This window comes from Lathyrus oleraceus, chromosome 1, assembly GCF_024323335.1.
Source record: "Lathyrus oleraceus cultivar Zhongwan6 chromosome 1, CAAS_Psat_ZW6_1.0, whole genome shotgun sequence".
Lineage (NCBI taxonomy): Eukaryota > Viridiplantae > Streptophyta > Magnoliopsida > Fabales > Fabaceae > Lathyrus > Lathyrus oleraceus.
In genome coordinates this window covers 14,336,467-14,353,241 of record NC_066579.1, presented here as the reverse complement: position 1 = coordinate 14,353,241, position 16,775 = coordinate 14,336,467, and positions in this window count along the sequence as shown.

Genomic DNA, 16,775 nt, shown 5'->3' with positions numbered 1-16,775 from the left:
GGCAAGGTGATTCCCACTAGGAGGATACATAAGGTCATCACCCTTTCTGAGGGCTATAGCCCTCCCTTCTTTGCTTGGTCTTTTACAAATATAACATTATAGTAAATTAGTCTTTTGTGTTGCCTCTTAAGTTAATAAAAATAATTAGTTTAATGTTTGAAATATAAGTTCAATAGCCAGTATGGTATATAAGTTAAATATATAGTAACACTGTCAAATTCGTCTTGTTTTTCATTCTTAGTAGATTCTTTATTTTTGCTTATTATTTGATTAATAGCTTATGAATGGCATAGCAAACTGTTGTGGTTGGATTTTGTCCAAAGAGAAGAGGTTAGTGGAGGACTTTACTCAACATATAGGGGAAAATTCGTTATTAGCTAGCCATATGATCAACCAATAAAGAGACATAAAGTAATAGTTGTTTCTAACATGTTTTTTTTTAAATTCTAACTTATAATGTACTTGACGCATGATCCATGTGTCAGATGTCATACCATCACACATGAGCACATTAGGTTTGGCTCCTTAGTTATCATTGTTCTAGCCTTCAACCATTTTGTGTATATTAAGCATTACTTTCATTTGTTTGTTTCAAATGATGAATATGTTGTTTGATATCTATATGATTTAAAACTATAACTATATGGATCAGAAATGACATATGCAGAATCAACTCCGCCGATATCTTCTTTAGGCATAATTCTTGTGGTACAATGCTTGATCGTTATACTTTTTTACCTTACTGAAATTTAATATTTCTTAAACTTTATAAGGTGTGTGGAGTCAAGCCATCACCAGTGTTATTTTGGAAATACAATATGGAAAGCTTTTGAATTATTGTTTTTAATAATTTCAATAAAAGGATATGTATGATTTCGTTTATAATTTAGCTTGCACCGAATATCATGTGACAGATTATTTTTATGATTCACTTCTATAGAAATATATGTCAATGATTTGGAAACAATATAAATAAGCTCAGAAGTCAGAGAAGTATTTCATTATGTTTTATATGGTTCACTAAAGTAATTTTCTTGATATCATTTAACTATAAATACAATTAAATCGGAATAAGGTTGAAAAAAAAAAGAACTTATATCTCGGGCATGGTTTTAAATTGTGATCGGCAGACGCAATTTTGTTTAGATAATGTAATATAATTCAAGTTGTGTGGCTAAAGTCCAAAGCTAATTAGGATTTAAAATTTGTTATATTTGTTACTTATTAGTCAAGACACTTAGTTGTATATAAATAGATGCTTTATAATTCAGTTTTGTAACACAATTGTATTCAATAATATCAATCCTTATTTTTATTCTCTCTCTCATTCTTTTTCTTCTCACTAAAAGTGTCTTATGCACTGAATTCTCTTCCAATTCTTGATGGCAAGAACTGGATCTGATGCAGAAAATAGATGCAATCTCTGTTTGGCTTTCATGAAATCCTAGAAGTGGTTACTAATGGTGTCCCTGAGCTTGTTTAGAATGCAACGAATGCTCAGAGAGTCGCAAATAAGGAGGCGAAGAAGAAAGACTACAAGACTGCTTATTGCATTTAATCGGTGGTAGATTCGGCGAATTACGACAAGACTCTCATGTTGAATCGGTGAAGGAGACATGAGATATTCTTGTCAAGTACTATGAAGGAAGTGAGAAAGTCAAAGCCATCAAATTGCAGATTTTGTGATGGTAGTATGAATTGCTGCAAATGGGAGAAGATGAAAAGATTGCAAACTATATGTTGAAGGTGCAGAATCTCGTAAATCTCATGACGGGTTGTGGTGAAATCCCAACTGATAAGATGATAGTTGAGAAGGTAATTTGTATGTTGGCTTCTCACTTTGATCACGTTATCGTAGCTATTCAAGAATTGAACAATCTTGAAACCATGAAACTGGAAGATTTGGTTGGTTCTTTGGAGGTACATGAGATTAGGATTGTCGAAAGGAAATGGGTTCAAGATTCAATGCAACCATTGCAAACTCGATCTTGGAAGGAGCATGGTGGTTCCAACAAATTCCAAGGAAAATGAGACAAGACTCAGAGTAAGAAGTCTTGGTCGAACCCTGAAAAGTATCAGGTCGATAATAGGGCTTTTGTATCCTCAAAAAGAGGAGAAGGAGACTCCTATTAGAAAGACAAAGAGAAAAAACTTGTGCAATGATATAATTGGGAAAAGTGGGGTCACTTGCCCAAGAATTATTGGTACAATAAAGACAAGGGAGCGACAAAAGGCAATGAGGAAAGAGCAAGCCTTACACGCCAAGATTCGGATGATTATGAAGACATGGTGGTTATGGCTACAGTTTTACATGACCATGTCAACTCCAAGATCTGGTTCCTCGACTCGGGCTGCTCAGATCACATGATTGGTCAAAACGTGTGGTTAGCATATTTTAACTCGATGAAGAAGAGTAGGGTAAAAAATTGCTGATAATAGCTCATTGTAAGTAGAAGGTACTGGCGACATAGTTATTGAAAGGAGCAATTGAGGAGAGTTATGATTAAAGATGTACTTTATGTACCTCGAATAAAGTGCAACATGCTAAGTGTTGGACAACTGGTTGAAAAAGGTTTCTCAGTGATTATGAAAGATAGAGCCTTAGAACTGTTTGACACTTAGAATAATTTGGTCTTGAAATCTCCTTTGTCGAAGAATAGGACATTCAATACCATGATAAGTTCGACTGAAGTACAATGTCTAAATATTATTGTCAACTACAACCATATTTTCCTGTGGCATTTGAGGTTTGGACATTTGAACTTTCGATCACTTAATAAACTGATTACTCAAGATATGGTAATTGGTATACCATGTCTTGAGATGCCCAATAAACTCTGTGAAGGTTTCTTAGTCAGAAAGAAATCCAGAAAGTCTTTCGTTTTGACTGTGCCAATGAGATCCTCCTGCATACTCGAAGTTGTACATTCAGATGTATGTGCCCTTTTTCAGGAGCATACCCTTGGTGGAAATAGGTATTTTGTTTCGTTTTTCGATGACTTTATTCGAATTCTTTAGATCTATGTGATTGAGCAAAATGAGGAAGGAACAAACCTTGCACGCCAAGATTCAGATGATTAAAAAGATATGGTGGTTATGGATGTAGTTGTACAGGACCATGTCGACTCAAGATCTGGTTCCTCGACTTGAGCTTCTCGAATCACATGATTGATCGAAAAATGTGGTTAGCATATTTTAACTCGTTGAAGAAGAACAAGGTCAAAATTGCTGATAATAGCTCGTTGTAAGCATAAGGTACTGGCAACATAGTTATTGAAAGGAGAAATTGAGGAAAGCTATGATAAAAATTATACTCTATGTACCTGGAAAGCTATGATTCACACCACAACAACCGTAATATGCATCGCAATAACCGCAATCGCAATCACATCGCAGCTGTAATTTAATTCATAGTATGGGGCCAACAATAAAGGACATGGTTGCTTTAAAATCTACTCTTCAGCTAAATAGATTTTTTTTATTGAATCCAATACTACCTTCATGTATTTTTACCTTTATTATGCTGAAATCTCAAATCTCATGGTGAATAAGAAAGATCTTTAAACCAACAATTGAAAAAAGTTGAAATACACTAAAAAAAATTGAAAGTTATTGAAACCATGGACTCTAAGCAACACTAAACCATGATGAGTTATTTTATACTTTTATAACAACCACTTAAGGTAAAAATATTAAATTTTATTTTCAATTAGCTAGATGATTGACAATAAAAAATCAAGGTAGGGTATTTTCTCAAACTCTTCCATAGAGTTCTGAGGAGAGTACTTTTAGACAATGAGTACACATATTAATGATTATGCTTGGACTTTGGACCGATGCAATAATTTATACGAAAGGTAAGATCTCTAGACCCATATATATATATATATATATATATATATATATATATATATATATATATATATATATATATATATATATATATATATATATATATGACTTCTTATGATAAGGAAATTGCAAGAAATGATGTTTCGGATTTGGAATGTATCAATGATACTACAATCATTTGCATGAATAACATTTAAGCTAAAGGTGTATGAAGAAGCAACTAAAGATGTTGCTCTTTTTATTGTTAGTGGAATCTATTGTGAGTTTGTTTGATACTTTTTTTCATCTTTTATAAGAATTAGTTCCATGGAAATTCCGTGTTAATATTTTTATTTGACTCTAATCAATCAACAAGCATTTTTGCATATGGACAAACCAACGGTTGAAACTAATGCACAAGTCAATGTAGTGGTGTATGATAAAGCACTATCAATAAAAAACAAAAGGAGTTGGCTAAACTAGGAAGTGAATTAAGAAATTCAGAATCTGCTCGCCCTAATAATTCTGATTCTTCAGCATTATTGAGAAAGAAAGATCGTGAAATTGAGATGGTAATAATAAAGCTTTTGATTCAAAAACTCAAAGCTTCTTATTTTTGCTATAAAATTGACATGGTTTTTTCTCTCTTATTTCTGGATTGAATTCCTACTCACTTTGTACAATCAATTTGGACATCAAGTTTACTAAATTTAATATTTCATTCATGAAACCCTTTAGTATTTTTATTCACATGAAAGAAAAATATTATTAGTGTTATTATGCACATCTTATTTAAATTTCAGTTCACATAGATTTCCAATCTAACCCACATGTCAAACTTCATCCATGATATTATGAAAATATCAATCCATAACATGAGCTCCCAATATCAGCCTATAAATAAGGAGGTATCCTATCATTGTAATAATCTAGTTACAATAGAGAAAAAGTTGAATTAAGTCTCAGTTTGAAACTAGAGAGAAACTCTGCAGAGTTCTTCTTCTTCTTCCACTTTTCTCTAAAACCCTAATTTCCTTTCTTCCCCAATTCATCTTTTGTTTTCTTATTCAATAATTATTGTGCCGCTAAATCATCCTTCAACCATGGTTGTTTGATTCACTCGAGTGAATAGCGAAGAATAAGAGACATAATCAATCAGAAGAATTAATTCTTGTTCACCAAGATTGATTCGGAATTCTCCATATGTTTGATGTAATTTTAACATCTGGTATCTAGAGCATTGGTTGTGTGATTCTTCGGAAGCATATGTTAATAAATAATCTGAATAGGCATTTTCCGGTGAGTCTTCCAATTATGAAGAATCAGAATTACGGGAATTGGTGCAAATAGATAAAATTTGTTTTTTGCTATCAAGATCTTTAGGATCTTATGAAAGAGGGAGTGACGCCGCTTGCAGAAAATACGACGAGTGGAGAAAAGGATGCACACAAAGAATTGAAGAATAACGATTATAAAGCTCTCTTGATGATTCATCAATGCTTTGGTCCACATAATTTTGAAAAGATCAGTAATGTAGAATCCGCGAAAGAAGCATGGGAAATCTTAGATAAATTGTTTGGAGGCACTAAAAAGGTTAAAGGGTGAGGTTACAAACTCACAAAATAACATTAATTTCTTCAGAAAGAAGAAAGTGAAAGCATAACTAATATCTTCACTAGGGTTACGAAACTAGTGAATCAAATCAAGATATGTGGAGAAGATTTGACATCAAGATTAGTTGTCGCAAAGATATTGAGGTCATTGGCTCTAAAGTTTGACCACATGGTAGTTGCCATAGAAGAGTTGAAATATTTGTCAACACTTATAAAGGAAGAGCTTTAAGGGACTCTTGAATCTCATGAATAAAGAATGGCTGAAAGAGTTGCAAGCAAGTCGAAGAGTGATGTGACTTTACATGCGCAACCAACAAAAGAAAATAAAGGCAAAGGGAAGTGGTTCGACAACAAAGGTAGATGAGGCTATAACAATTCGACTGGTAGAGGAAACCAACAAGAAGGAAACGAGTCGAACCAGAAAAGGAGCTCATACCAAAGTAATCACAAAGGTGGTGGTGCTAGTAGAGGTAGAAGTGGTGGAAGAAAAGCTAATAAAATTCACATTCAGTGTTTTAATTGTCAGAGGTAAGGCGAGTATTCTAGTGATTGTCTTGAAAAATAAAAGAATCAATAAAATGATGCAAAGTTTTCAAAACATGAAGCAAAAAAAGATGTTGTCGATGGTCACAACAACGGATGAAGAAAGATTCAAGGACCAATGGTACTTGGACTCAGGATGCTCATCACATATGTCTGGAAGGAAAGGTTCGTTTGTCAACATAAAATCCTCGTTGAAGAACATGGTAAAATTTGCAAATGATAGTACCCTAGCAGCTGAAGGTGTTGGTGCTATTCTGATTATGAGGAAAGATGGAAAAAGATCTATAATTTCCAATGTATTATGCATATCAGGCATGAAAAGTAGTTTGCTCAACATAGGGAAGTTGGTCGAAAAGAATTACAAAATGTCGATCATAGAGAAAATGATGAGAGTTATCGACTCAGGTGGAAGGTTAATCTTGAAGGCTCTCATGTCTTAGAATAGAACCTTCAAGATTGAACTAAATGTGATGGAGAACAACTTCCTTGAAACTGCAACTAGTAGGGATGAATGAATATGACACTATAGACTTGTCCATCTCAACTTCAAAGACATCAAAGATCTAAAAAGAATAAATATGGTTTCAGATTTACTAGAAATTGATATTCCAAATGAAGTGTGTGAGGAACGGGTGCAGGAAAAGCAACACAAGAGTAGCTTCAACAAGGATGAAATAAGCAAGTTGAAGGCATAATACTAGAAAATATACCTTCGGTAACACAATATTATAAAGACCATTTTGCCACCGTAGTCATATCAATTTTTTTACGCACATGTTTTATTTTATTTTATTAAGAAACTTTTTATCATGCTTCCTAAAACTAATTGTGGTCATAGAATATGGATGACAAGCTTAAAATCTCAGCATCAATATTTTTCCATTTTTTCAATAAGAATAAGTGTGTGTCCCTTTATATTTATTTTTATTTAAAAATAGAAAGTATAACAACTACACTTGTTTCATTCAATTGTGGTTATATGTTCCATATTTCACTACTGTTTGTCGCAAGGCGAAAAATAAAGAGTCTCCACCGAACTTTATTTATTTCAGGGGAAAGGGAAAATATCGATAAAACCCCTAAAAGGTGAAGAAAATGGTCTCTCAACCAAATTCGGATTCGGAAGTCGGTTATGCAAGGGGAAGGTATTAACACCTCTCACATCCGTTGTACTGACAGGAACCATCTTGATTGCTCTTTACGTGAATGGGTGTTACTATCTAAAGGTTACTTGCTAAAGGGGAAAAAATAATTTTTAAACTAGTCTGCTCGCCAAGGATTTGGGCCGTCGTGCCTACGTATTCTCATATTGGAAGGAGAAACCAGAGCTCTGTAATTCATAGTAGAAAATGATTGTTTGTTGGCTGGTTTTATACCTTGAAAAGGGTTTGGAATGATGCCCTAAGGCACAAAAAAGAGTTTGATGAGTTCATGTTTATTATAGGTTTTGAAAAGGAGATTGTTTTGATTTGACTTGCACTAAAGTTTATGAGTGGAGGTGAATACCTCAAATGAGAGGGACGAGCGTCTTGTGTTCAAAATACTCAGAGATAGGGGGGAAAGCTCAATTCTCATTCCTTCTCCACTACTTAAGGCTCGTGGCGCGCAATCCTAATCGTATTTTAAAGTGTTTTTGAATTTATTTGGTACAAAAGTCACTTGATATTGAATCAAGGGTTTTGACTATTGTTTATAAATGGTGAGAGAATGGGATAGAGATGAGAAATATGAACGGAATGGAGTGGAAAGGATACGATACTTGACGCTAGATCAAGCACTTGCGTTGCTTTTAAGTGAATTTATTTTTGAAAAGCACTTGACATTGGATCAAGTTTATTTTATTCTTTTGAAAAATGTTCTTTTTATCATTTTGATTTTATCTTGTTAGTTAACATGTAATGGAAAGCATTAAGGAAAAGTAAATCCTACGCTATTACATGTTCATGGGAGTGGAGGATATTTTACCCATCATGGGGGGATGGATCATAAACTAATACATTTTCATGGGGTTTGGGTAAACTTTTTCCATAATGGGGGGGATGGATCACAAACCATACAAGGAAAAGGAAAGAAGGTTCATGCAAGCTTACAATGGTTACCATGCCTAAAACAATCAAGTGGGCATGGTAAAAATCAAGCAAATTCAACTATGTATTTTAAAAGATGACTTCAAAGTAACTAAAATCAATTAAATCCTAATTGAAATCTAATCACTCATCATGCATCATTTTTATTTTTCTAAGTATTATTTTTAGAGTTAACTAAATCAACATGTTCTTTTTCAATTCCTAATTTTTATGTGACCAAAACTACATTAAAACAATTAAAGGTAATTAAAAAACAATGAAGTTAAAATAGAAAAAGGTAAAAGAAATAAAAGAAAATAGAACAAACGAATAACTAAAAATAGGGGTATGAAAGTTGAGCCAGAGGTGTGAATAGTAACCCAGGGCGCTGGGCCCATCCAAGCAAGGACCACTGGCCTTTGGTCTTGAGTTTAAGGGATGTGAGAATAGGAATTCTAAGGTGCAGACATGAATTTGATTGGGATAGGGCGTGGAGGCCCATGTGCCATGCTCTATTGTTAGCAAAGGAGGTGTATTCAGGGGAACTGGTGATTTTAAGAGTGAATTATGTGAGTCAAATGTCATAGAAGCCCAAATCACAAGCATGGTAGGGAAGGGTCAATTCAATTGTTTAATCCATCAAAACACATTTCAAAATCAACACATTGTCTCTTAACCTTGTGGCCCAAAAAGACCTCATCCGTCGCGTCGGAAATCGCCTCCAGCGGCGGCGAAGGGCCAATTTAATCCAAACTTACACCTTTATCTTTGTCAGAACCTTCTCTACACGTATTCACCATCCATTTCATCTAATTCTTGAAAAATCATCCAAACCGAACTAATTCTCATAAGAACCCTAACTATGAATTTCATAAATTAAATGAAGATTACGAGGAATCAAAGCCTCTTGTGAGAGGGCTTTAATTCCTAAGGCCTAATACTACATACTGGTAAACAAATCGAAGCAAAATAAAGTAGTAATCGATGACCCGTCTGCCATAGAAGACAAAGCTCGAGACGTCGACGAAGATGAAGTCGAAGGTAAGTGCTTTATTCTAAACTTTTTCTTTCTTCTTCGTTCCTCTTCTTCTACTCTTCTACTTCTTCTTCTGAATTTTAAGTCGTGCATTGGTGTGAGTGATTCTCTGTTATGTTTATTGTTGCTCTGAGTCTTAAGTATGAGTGTGAGAGAGTGATGAAGAGTGTGTGAGGTCTAGCTCAATTGTCAGAGCTTATAATGTTAAAGCTCTACAACTATGGTGATGAGCGTATAGTGAGGGTGAGGAAGATGAGAGTGATGATTCAGAGATTGCAGAGAGAGGTTGATGAAGATGATTGAGCAGAAAATGAATAAGAGAGTTTTGTGATTTCTCTTATTGGAGAATAATTACTGAAAAAATGATCTCTCCCTCAATGATTGGTAAATGATGAAATATATAAGGATCAGAGGTTTAACAGAGCTAACTTTGTTAACTTGGATCAAGTGTAATTCAGTTATGGGTGATAACTCTATTAGTACTAGGGATTTAGGAAGTTAGTTAGATTGGAAAAAATCTGTTAGAAGTTACATGCATTGAAAATCGTGAGAGTTAGTTAGTTAGGTTTCTGTTAGGGTTAGAAAGCTAGTTAGGATGTGGAAATTAATACAAATTAGTTATGATAGTTAGGGAAGTTAGAATGGTTCAATTCAGTTAGGTTTTAATTGGCTTGCATTGTGGTTAGTTGTAGTTTTTGTGGGATGATAGAAAGGTTTGTTAAATTGAAACTAGTGATTTATTTAATTGAATGTCAGTTACATTATGTTGTTAGTTACTGGTAAGTTGAATAAGGTTAATTTTTAGTTAGTATGAATGATGATGAAAACTATTCTATACCTTATTTTGATAAGTCACTGATTTCGCTTGAATGTGTTATGGGCTGCAACTGATATATAGTTGTTAGTGATTCGTTAGGCCTGTTACAAGTTCTATTAGATGGACTTTGTGGATGATGATATGATGATGATATTATGTGAAATGATTAGTTTCAGTCTAAACTATTGTTAATGATGATGTAGCTGATTATGATATGATGATGATTAAATTTGTATGTGATGAAATGTTGTGTCATTAACTATCTATTGCATGAATTAAAGTCATTAACACATCACTTAGGGTTGTAGGTCATGTATGTGTTGCTTATTAATGGCCTATCTTCATAATGCAACTTGATATACCTTATTATCATATGATAATACCATGATGCTTGTTTAATTCCTTTCAACTTCTATTAGCCAAATGCTTGGACTGTCATGAAGTTGGATAGAAATCTAGGGCTGCTAGTATATGTTTGAGTTGTTGGACTGTATGCATTGATGCTTTAGGACTGTTAATAGGAAATGGATGAGATATGCATGTCATGAAGTATGTTTGATGTTGATTTTGTCATATTAACACTTGCTTGAATATTTCATGAAATGCATTTTATATATTGATGTTTTGATGCAATTTTTTTCCTTTTGATGTGCAAGGCTGCCTTTTGTTTAGAATTGGTCAAGACTTCAAGAATACACAAAATTAGGAATTAAGGTTTTGACCTAGTTGAGCACACCTTGAGATTCCTGGAAAATCCTGGCTTTTAACTGATATAAAGCAATAACACCTCGAATCCATGATGTATGTCTTCCTTTTTTTGAACAATGCTAATGCAAATGAAATGATTAAGTATGAATGTATGCACATGAATTAGGGTCATGGACCAGATGAAAATTGTACAAGGGGTAGGGTAAATTTTAGGGCATAACATCGTTGAAGCTTGCAACCGTTGTGAAATTATCTCCCACAAAATTAAAATATAATAGGTACTTCATTTCTTTAATAACACACAAGGGTTCCCTAATGAATTAGACGACAGCGATAGGGAAATATTCACCATCTTCATTCATTTCTAGAAATAAATATCATTTATGGAAATGAAATCGTAATCCTCTTCGAATTACGGTACGTTACCATTCTCTATCTCAGATGCTTCTGAATGTTTATGTTCTTTGCTAGGGTTATTTCTCTTCTCTTCGAATTACGGTACATTACCATTCTCTCAGATGCTTCTGAATATTTATGTTCTTTGCTAGGGTTATTTCTCTCTCTCTCTCTCTCTCTTCCTCTTCTGAATATTTATGTTCTTTGCTAGGGTTCTCTCTCTCTCTCTCTCTCTCTCTCTCTCTCTCTCTCTGACTCTTCTGAATGTTTATGTTCTTTGATAGGGTTACTGGTTTATTCTCTCCCTCTCTCTCTCTCTCTCTCTCTTTCTCTCTCTCTCTCTAACTCTTCTAAATGTTTATGTTCTTTACTAGGGTTACTGGTTTATTCTTTCTCTCTATCTCTCTCTCTCTCTCTCTCTTCTCTCTCCTCTCTCCTGGATGTTTATGTTCTTTGCTAGGGTTACTGGTTTATTCTCTCTCTCTCTCTCTCTCTGAATGTTTATCTTCTTTGCTAGGATTACTGATTTACTCTCTCTCTCTCTAGGGTTATCTCTCTCTCTCTCTAACTCTTCTGAATGTTTATGTTCTTTGCTAGGGTTACTAGTTTATTCTCTCTCTCTCTATCTATCTATCTATCTATCTATCTATCTATCTATCTTTCTCTTTCTCTCCTGAATGTTTATGTTCTCTCTCTCTCTCTCTCTCTCTCTCTCTCTGAATGTTTATGTTCTTTGCTAGGGTTTCTCTTTCTCTTCTGAATGTTTATGTTCTTTGCTAGGGTTACTGGTTTATCTCTCTCTCTCTTTCTTTCTCTTTCTCTTCTGAATGTTTATGTTCTCTCTCTCTCTCTCTCTCTGAATGTTTATGTTCTTTGCTAGGGTTTCTCTTTCTCTTCTGAATGTTTATGTTCTTCGCTAGGGTTACTGGTTTATCTCTCTCTCTCTTCTCTCTCTTCTCTCTCTGAATGTCTCTACTCTCTCTCTCTCTCTCTCTCTCTCACTCTCTCTCTCTCTCTTCTGAATGTTTATGTTGTTTTCTAGGGCTTCTGAATATTTATGTTGTTTGCTAGGGTTACTGGTTTATTCTCTCTCTCTCTCTCTCTCTCTCTCTCTCTCTCTCTCTCAATCTTGGTAAATAATGGTAAATAAAACCTTGGTAAGTTAGACTGAAAAGCCGATGAAGGTATCTTTCTCAGATACTCTCAATCTAGTAAAGCATATAGGGTATACAACAAAAGATTACTTATCGTTGAAGAATCTGTGCATGTTTCCTTTAATGAATCTTATCCGAAAATTGTCGGAGAAGGTATTATTTTTGATTGTGCAGGTGTTCCTTCGGAAAAAATAATAAAAGATCAAGAAGAAAAGAGTGTTGAACCCCATCCGGAAAAACTTGAGGAGGAGCCGGATCACATATCTGAAAAGAAAGAGGAGGATCATTCGATTAATAATAATGATCTTCCTTTGGAATGGAAATCTTATAAGGATAATCCCATCGACAATATTCTAGGAGATATCTCAAAGAGTTACCACACGGTCAAAGATAAGTAACTTTTGTTATCATTTTGCTTTCGTCTCTCAAATTGAGCCTAAAATCTCCAAAGACACATTACTCGATGAACATTGGTTTTTAGTAATGCAAGTGAAACTTAATCAGTTCAAGAGAAATAAGGTATGAGATCTTATTCCCCACCGCGAGACCATCGAGTAATTGGTACTAAATGGGTGTTTAGGAACAAGTTAGACGAAAACAGAATTATAACTCGCAATAAGGCTACCTTGTTGCTCAAGGGTATAACCAAAGGAAGGCATTGACTATGAGGAAAATTATGCTCCAGTCGCCCGACTTGAGGCTATACGCCTTTTGCTTGCCTATTCTTATTCTCAAAACTTCAAATTATTTCAAATGGATGTTAAGAGCGCTTTTCTAAACGGTTACATTAATGAAGAGGTCTATGTATCTCAACCTCCCGGCTTTGAAAACTATGAGCATCCTAACTATGTTTAGAAGCTTAAGCGTGCTTTTACGGTCTTAAACAAGCCCCTAGGGCATGGTATAAAATTCTTAGCAAATTTCAACTAGAACAAGGATTCTCAAGAGGGAAGGTTGATACAACCCTTTTTATTAAGCGTCAAGGAAAACACTCTATTTTAGTTCAAGTCTATGTAGATGACATTATTTTTGGATCTACTAACATAAATTTGGTCAAAGAATTTTTCTAAGCTGATGCAGGGAGAATTTGAAATGAGCATGATAGGGGAGCTAAATTACTTAATTGGACTTCAAATCAAGCAAGTTGAAGAAAGAACTTTTGTGAGCCAAACGAAGTATTTAAATAAGTTACTCGAGCACTTCGATATGGAAAACTCCAAAGTAATCGACACTCCAATGCATACTGCGGTTAATATGGACCGGGATGAAAACGGTAAGACCGTAGACATAAAAAGGTATAGAGGTATGATATGTTCCCTCCTCTATCTTACCGCATCTCGTCCAGATATCATGTTCAATGTATGTATGTGTGCTAGGTATCAATCATGTCCCAAAGAATCACATTTTAAGGTCGTCAAGCGCATACTTAGATACCTCTGTGGTACTTCAAAGTATGGGCTTTGGTTTTCGAAGGGAAGTGATTGCTCTTTGGTTGGATACTCTGATTCTGACTTTGTTGGTTGCAAATATGATAGGAAAAGTACTAGTGACACTTGTCATTTTTATTCAAATTCCTTAGTGAGTTGGCACAACAAAAAACAAGTTTCGGTTGCTTTGTCAACGGCCGAGGCGGAATACATCGCAGTCAGTAATTGTTGTGCTCAAATTTTGTGGCTCAAACAACAATTACTCGAATTCAATGTTCAACTTGAATGTATTCCAATTTTGTGTGACAATACAAGCGCCATCAATTTAACCAAAAATCTTATACTACATTCACGCACTAAACATATTAAAATTCTGCATCACTTCCTTAGGGATCATATTGAGAAAGGTGATGTTCTCTTGATGCACGTTGATAACAAAAATCAACTTGCCGATATTTTCACAAAACCACTTGCGACAGATCCTTTCTTCCACATCCGTAGGGAAATCCGTATTCTCGATATCTCAGATCGCTTTTAAATTTATATATGATGCTTGCTTTATATTTATGCCTGTCTATTCCTTGATTGACAAGTGCGAGCTATGTGAGGGCATTCACCGTCTATCATCATTGGAGGTAATATCATTCCTATCTATTTAAACTATCTTGATCAATTATGTATGTATATACGTGTTCGATATAATGCAATTCTTGATGTTTATTTTAAGGTTAATCCATTTCTATGTTTGAATTATGCTTGAACTTGCTTAGGTATCATATTTATCATGCTTGCATGTTATTGTATTTTTGTTATTTGTCTTAAAGTTTATGTTAAACAAATGTGGCTATGTTATTTACTTATTTTCTTTTGCTCTGTGCCTTATTTATGACTATAATTCTTACATTGACTTCATTTTATATGAATGATTGTTGATGTTAATCTGTTGCAAAGTCGTTGACTACGTGCTTATGAATGCGTTTGTTTCTTATTTACCGTGTCCTGATCTCTTTTTGATGTTGTCAAAGGGGGAGAAGTAATGGAAACACACACAGCTTGATTATGATAGCAGATTTATGATAGCAGATTTTTTAAGGAATACATAAAATCAGGGGGAGGATGTCTATCAAAGTACGCGATTGTGCCATGGTTTGCCATCATAAAAAAGGAGGAGTATGTGAGGGAAAAGATTCTTAGTCCTTGTTTTAATGATGTCAAACCTTTATAGTTACTCATAATGTGTACTTTGGACGGTGTCATCATATCAAAGAATGCATTCACCCTCTAACATGCTCAAAGTTTAAATTCAATGTGTCCATGCATATAAGAGCATCTCATAGATGTAAATAATGCACTTGATCATTGTTGGTACCTTAGGTTCATAAGAGAATGGTTTGAATTGACCAAAATACGTCTCAAAAACTCATTTTTGACAATTTAAGAACTTTGAGTCGACTCATGACTTGGAGTGGTCGACTCATTTATGCATATCCCATTTTGTGTAACTCTCGGGTCTGAACAGGTCGAGTCATAGGTCGACTCAATCCAACTTTGAGTCGACTCATGAGTTGGAGCGATCGACTCATTTATGCATATCCTATTTTATGTAACTCTCGGGTCTGAACAGGTCGAGTCATAGGTCGACTCAATCCTGGGAAAACAAAATGAGTCGACTCATCCACCTGTTGCATTGACTCATTACCTGTTTCATTTGAACCATGTTCCCACGGGTCTAAATAGGTAGAGTCATAGGTCGACACAACTCTGGAAAAACCTGTTTGAGTCGACTCATCCCCTGTTTGATTAGACTCATCGCCTGTTTCACTTGAGTAATTTTGCTGCGAGTCTGAACAGGTCGAGTGGTCGCTGTTGTTACTCAATTTTTTGCTGTGTATTTTTTCAAAAACATTTTGTTGTGTTTGTGACTTGGTTCATGCATCATATATATATATATATATATATATTATATATATATATATATATATATATATATATATATATTATAGAGTCTATTTTTCAAATGTTAACAAGAAAAGTGAAAGATATACACTAAAGTTCCTCTTCATCTTCATTCTTCATTGCATTTTTCAATAACTGCACATAACAATTTTTGTTAATCATAGTGCATTGTTGTGGTGATAACGTCCAAATAGGATTGTGTAATCTTAGTTTGGATAGAGGTTTTGAGTGTGTTTTTCTTGAATAAAACCATTTGGGTTTTGTCCTCTAAGAATTGGGGATTTTCACACAAATCTTTGCTTCATAGATTCAGTCGAGTGAAAGGTTTGAATTACGGTGGGTTCGTTCAAATAAGTAACGGTAACCGGATGATTGTGAAGAAAGGTTTGGGTTCAAGCGTCTTGCGATTGAAGTCAGTCGAGCTAAAATTTTGGAGAACAGAGGTCTTGCAATAAGGTAGCTACAATCGAAGGTTTCACGCATATCCGATTGAAATCAGCCGAGCTAGAGTTCTGGAGAACATGGAGTTCTTGCAATAAGGTAGCTACAATCAGAGGTTTGTTCGGAACGCTTGAAGGACTTGGTTCAACTCAAATCAAGGGGAGAGAAGTGAATAGGATCTACAACAAGACTTAGGTTTTCTTGGTGGTGGTCATTTCTTATCTTGTATAAACTTTGCAACTTGATAGTAAATATCTCAATTCTAGTTTTAGAATTAGGGGTAGACGTACCCTAAGCGAGGGCGAAAGGGGAACTGTCTAAACAAATATGGTGATGTTCTCTCTTTCTCTAAACTCTTTAAATTCTGCATAAATTTAGTCTTGTGCGAAATTAATTGTAAACTCAATATTGCTTAATTGTTGTGCATTAAAGTTGTTCGATAAATTGGTGCAATCACTTTGATTGTAACTAAGAAAAATTCTGCGCAATTAATTTTAGTGAAATTGAGACTTGGTGTGGAGTGCATACCAAGTGTTTGATAAAATTAATTTTACACAAGTTTATCAATATTTTACTTGTTCTCTTATTGTATTAACACATCATTAGCGGTAATTATATCAATGATTGGTGTAATTAATCGATTGATTAAGATAGTTGTTGATCATCTTTATCTTAGTCATTCCATTTGGTTTCACGCATACCCAATCTTTCCATAAACGGATTGTTTAGACGTCTGTGGTCTAGGAAGCTTTCGCAACCTTTAAAACAAATTTAAAAAGCGCTAAAT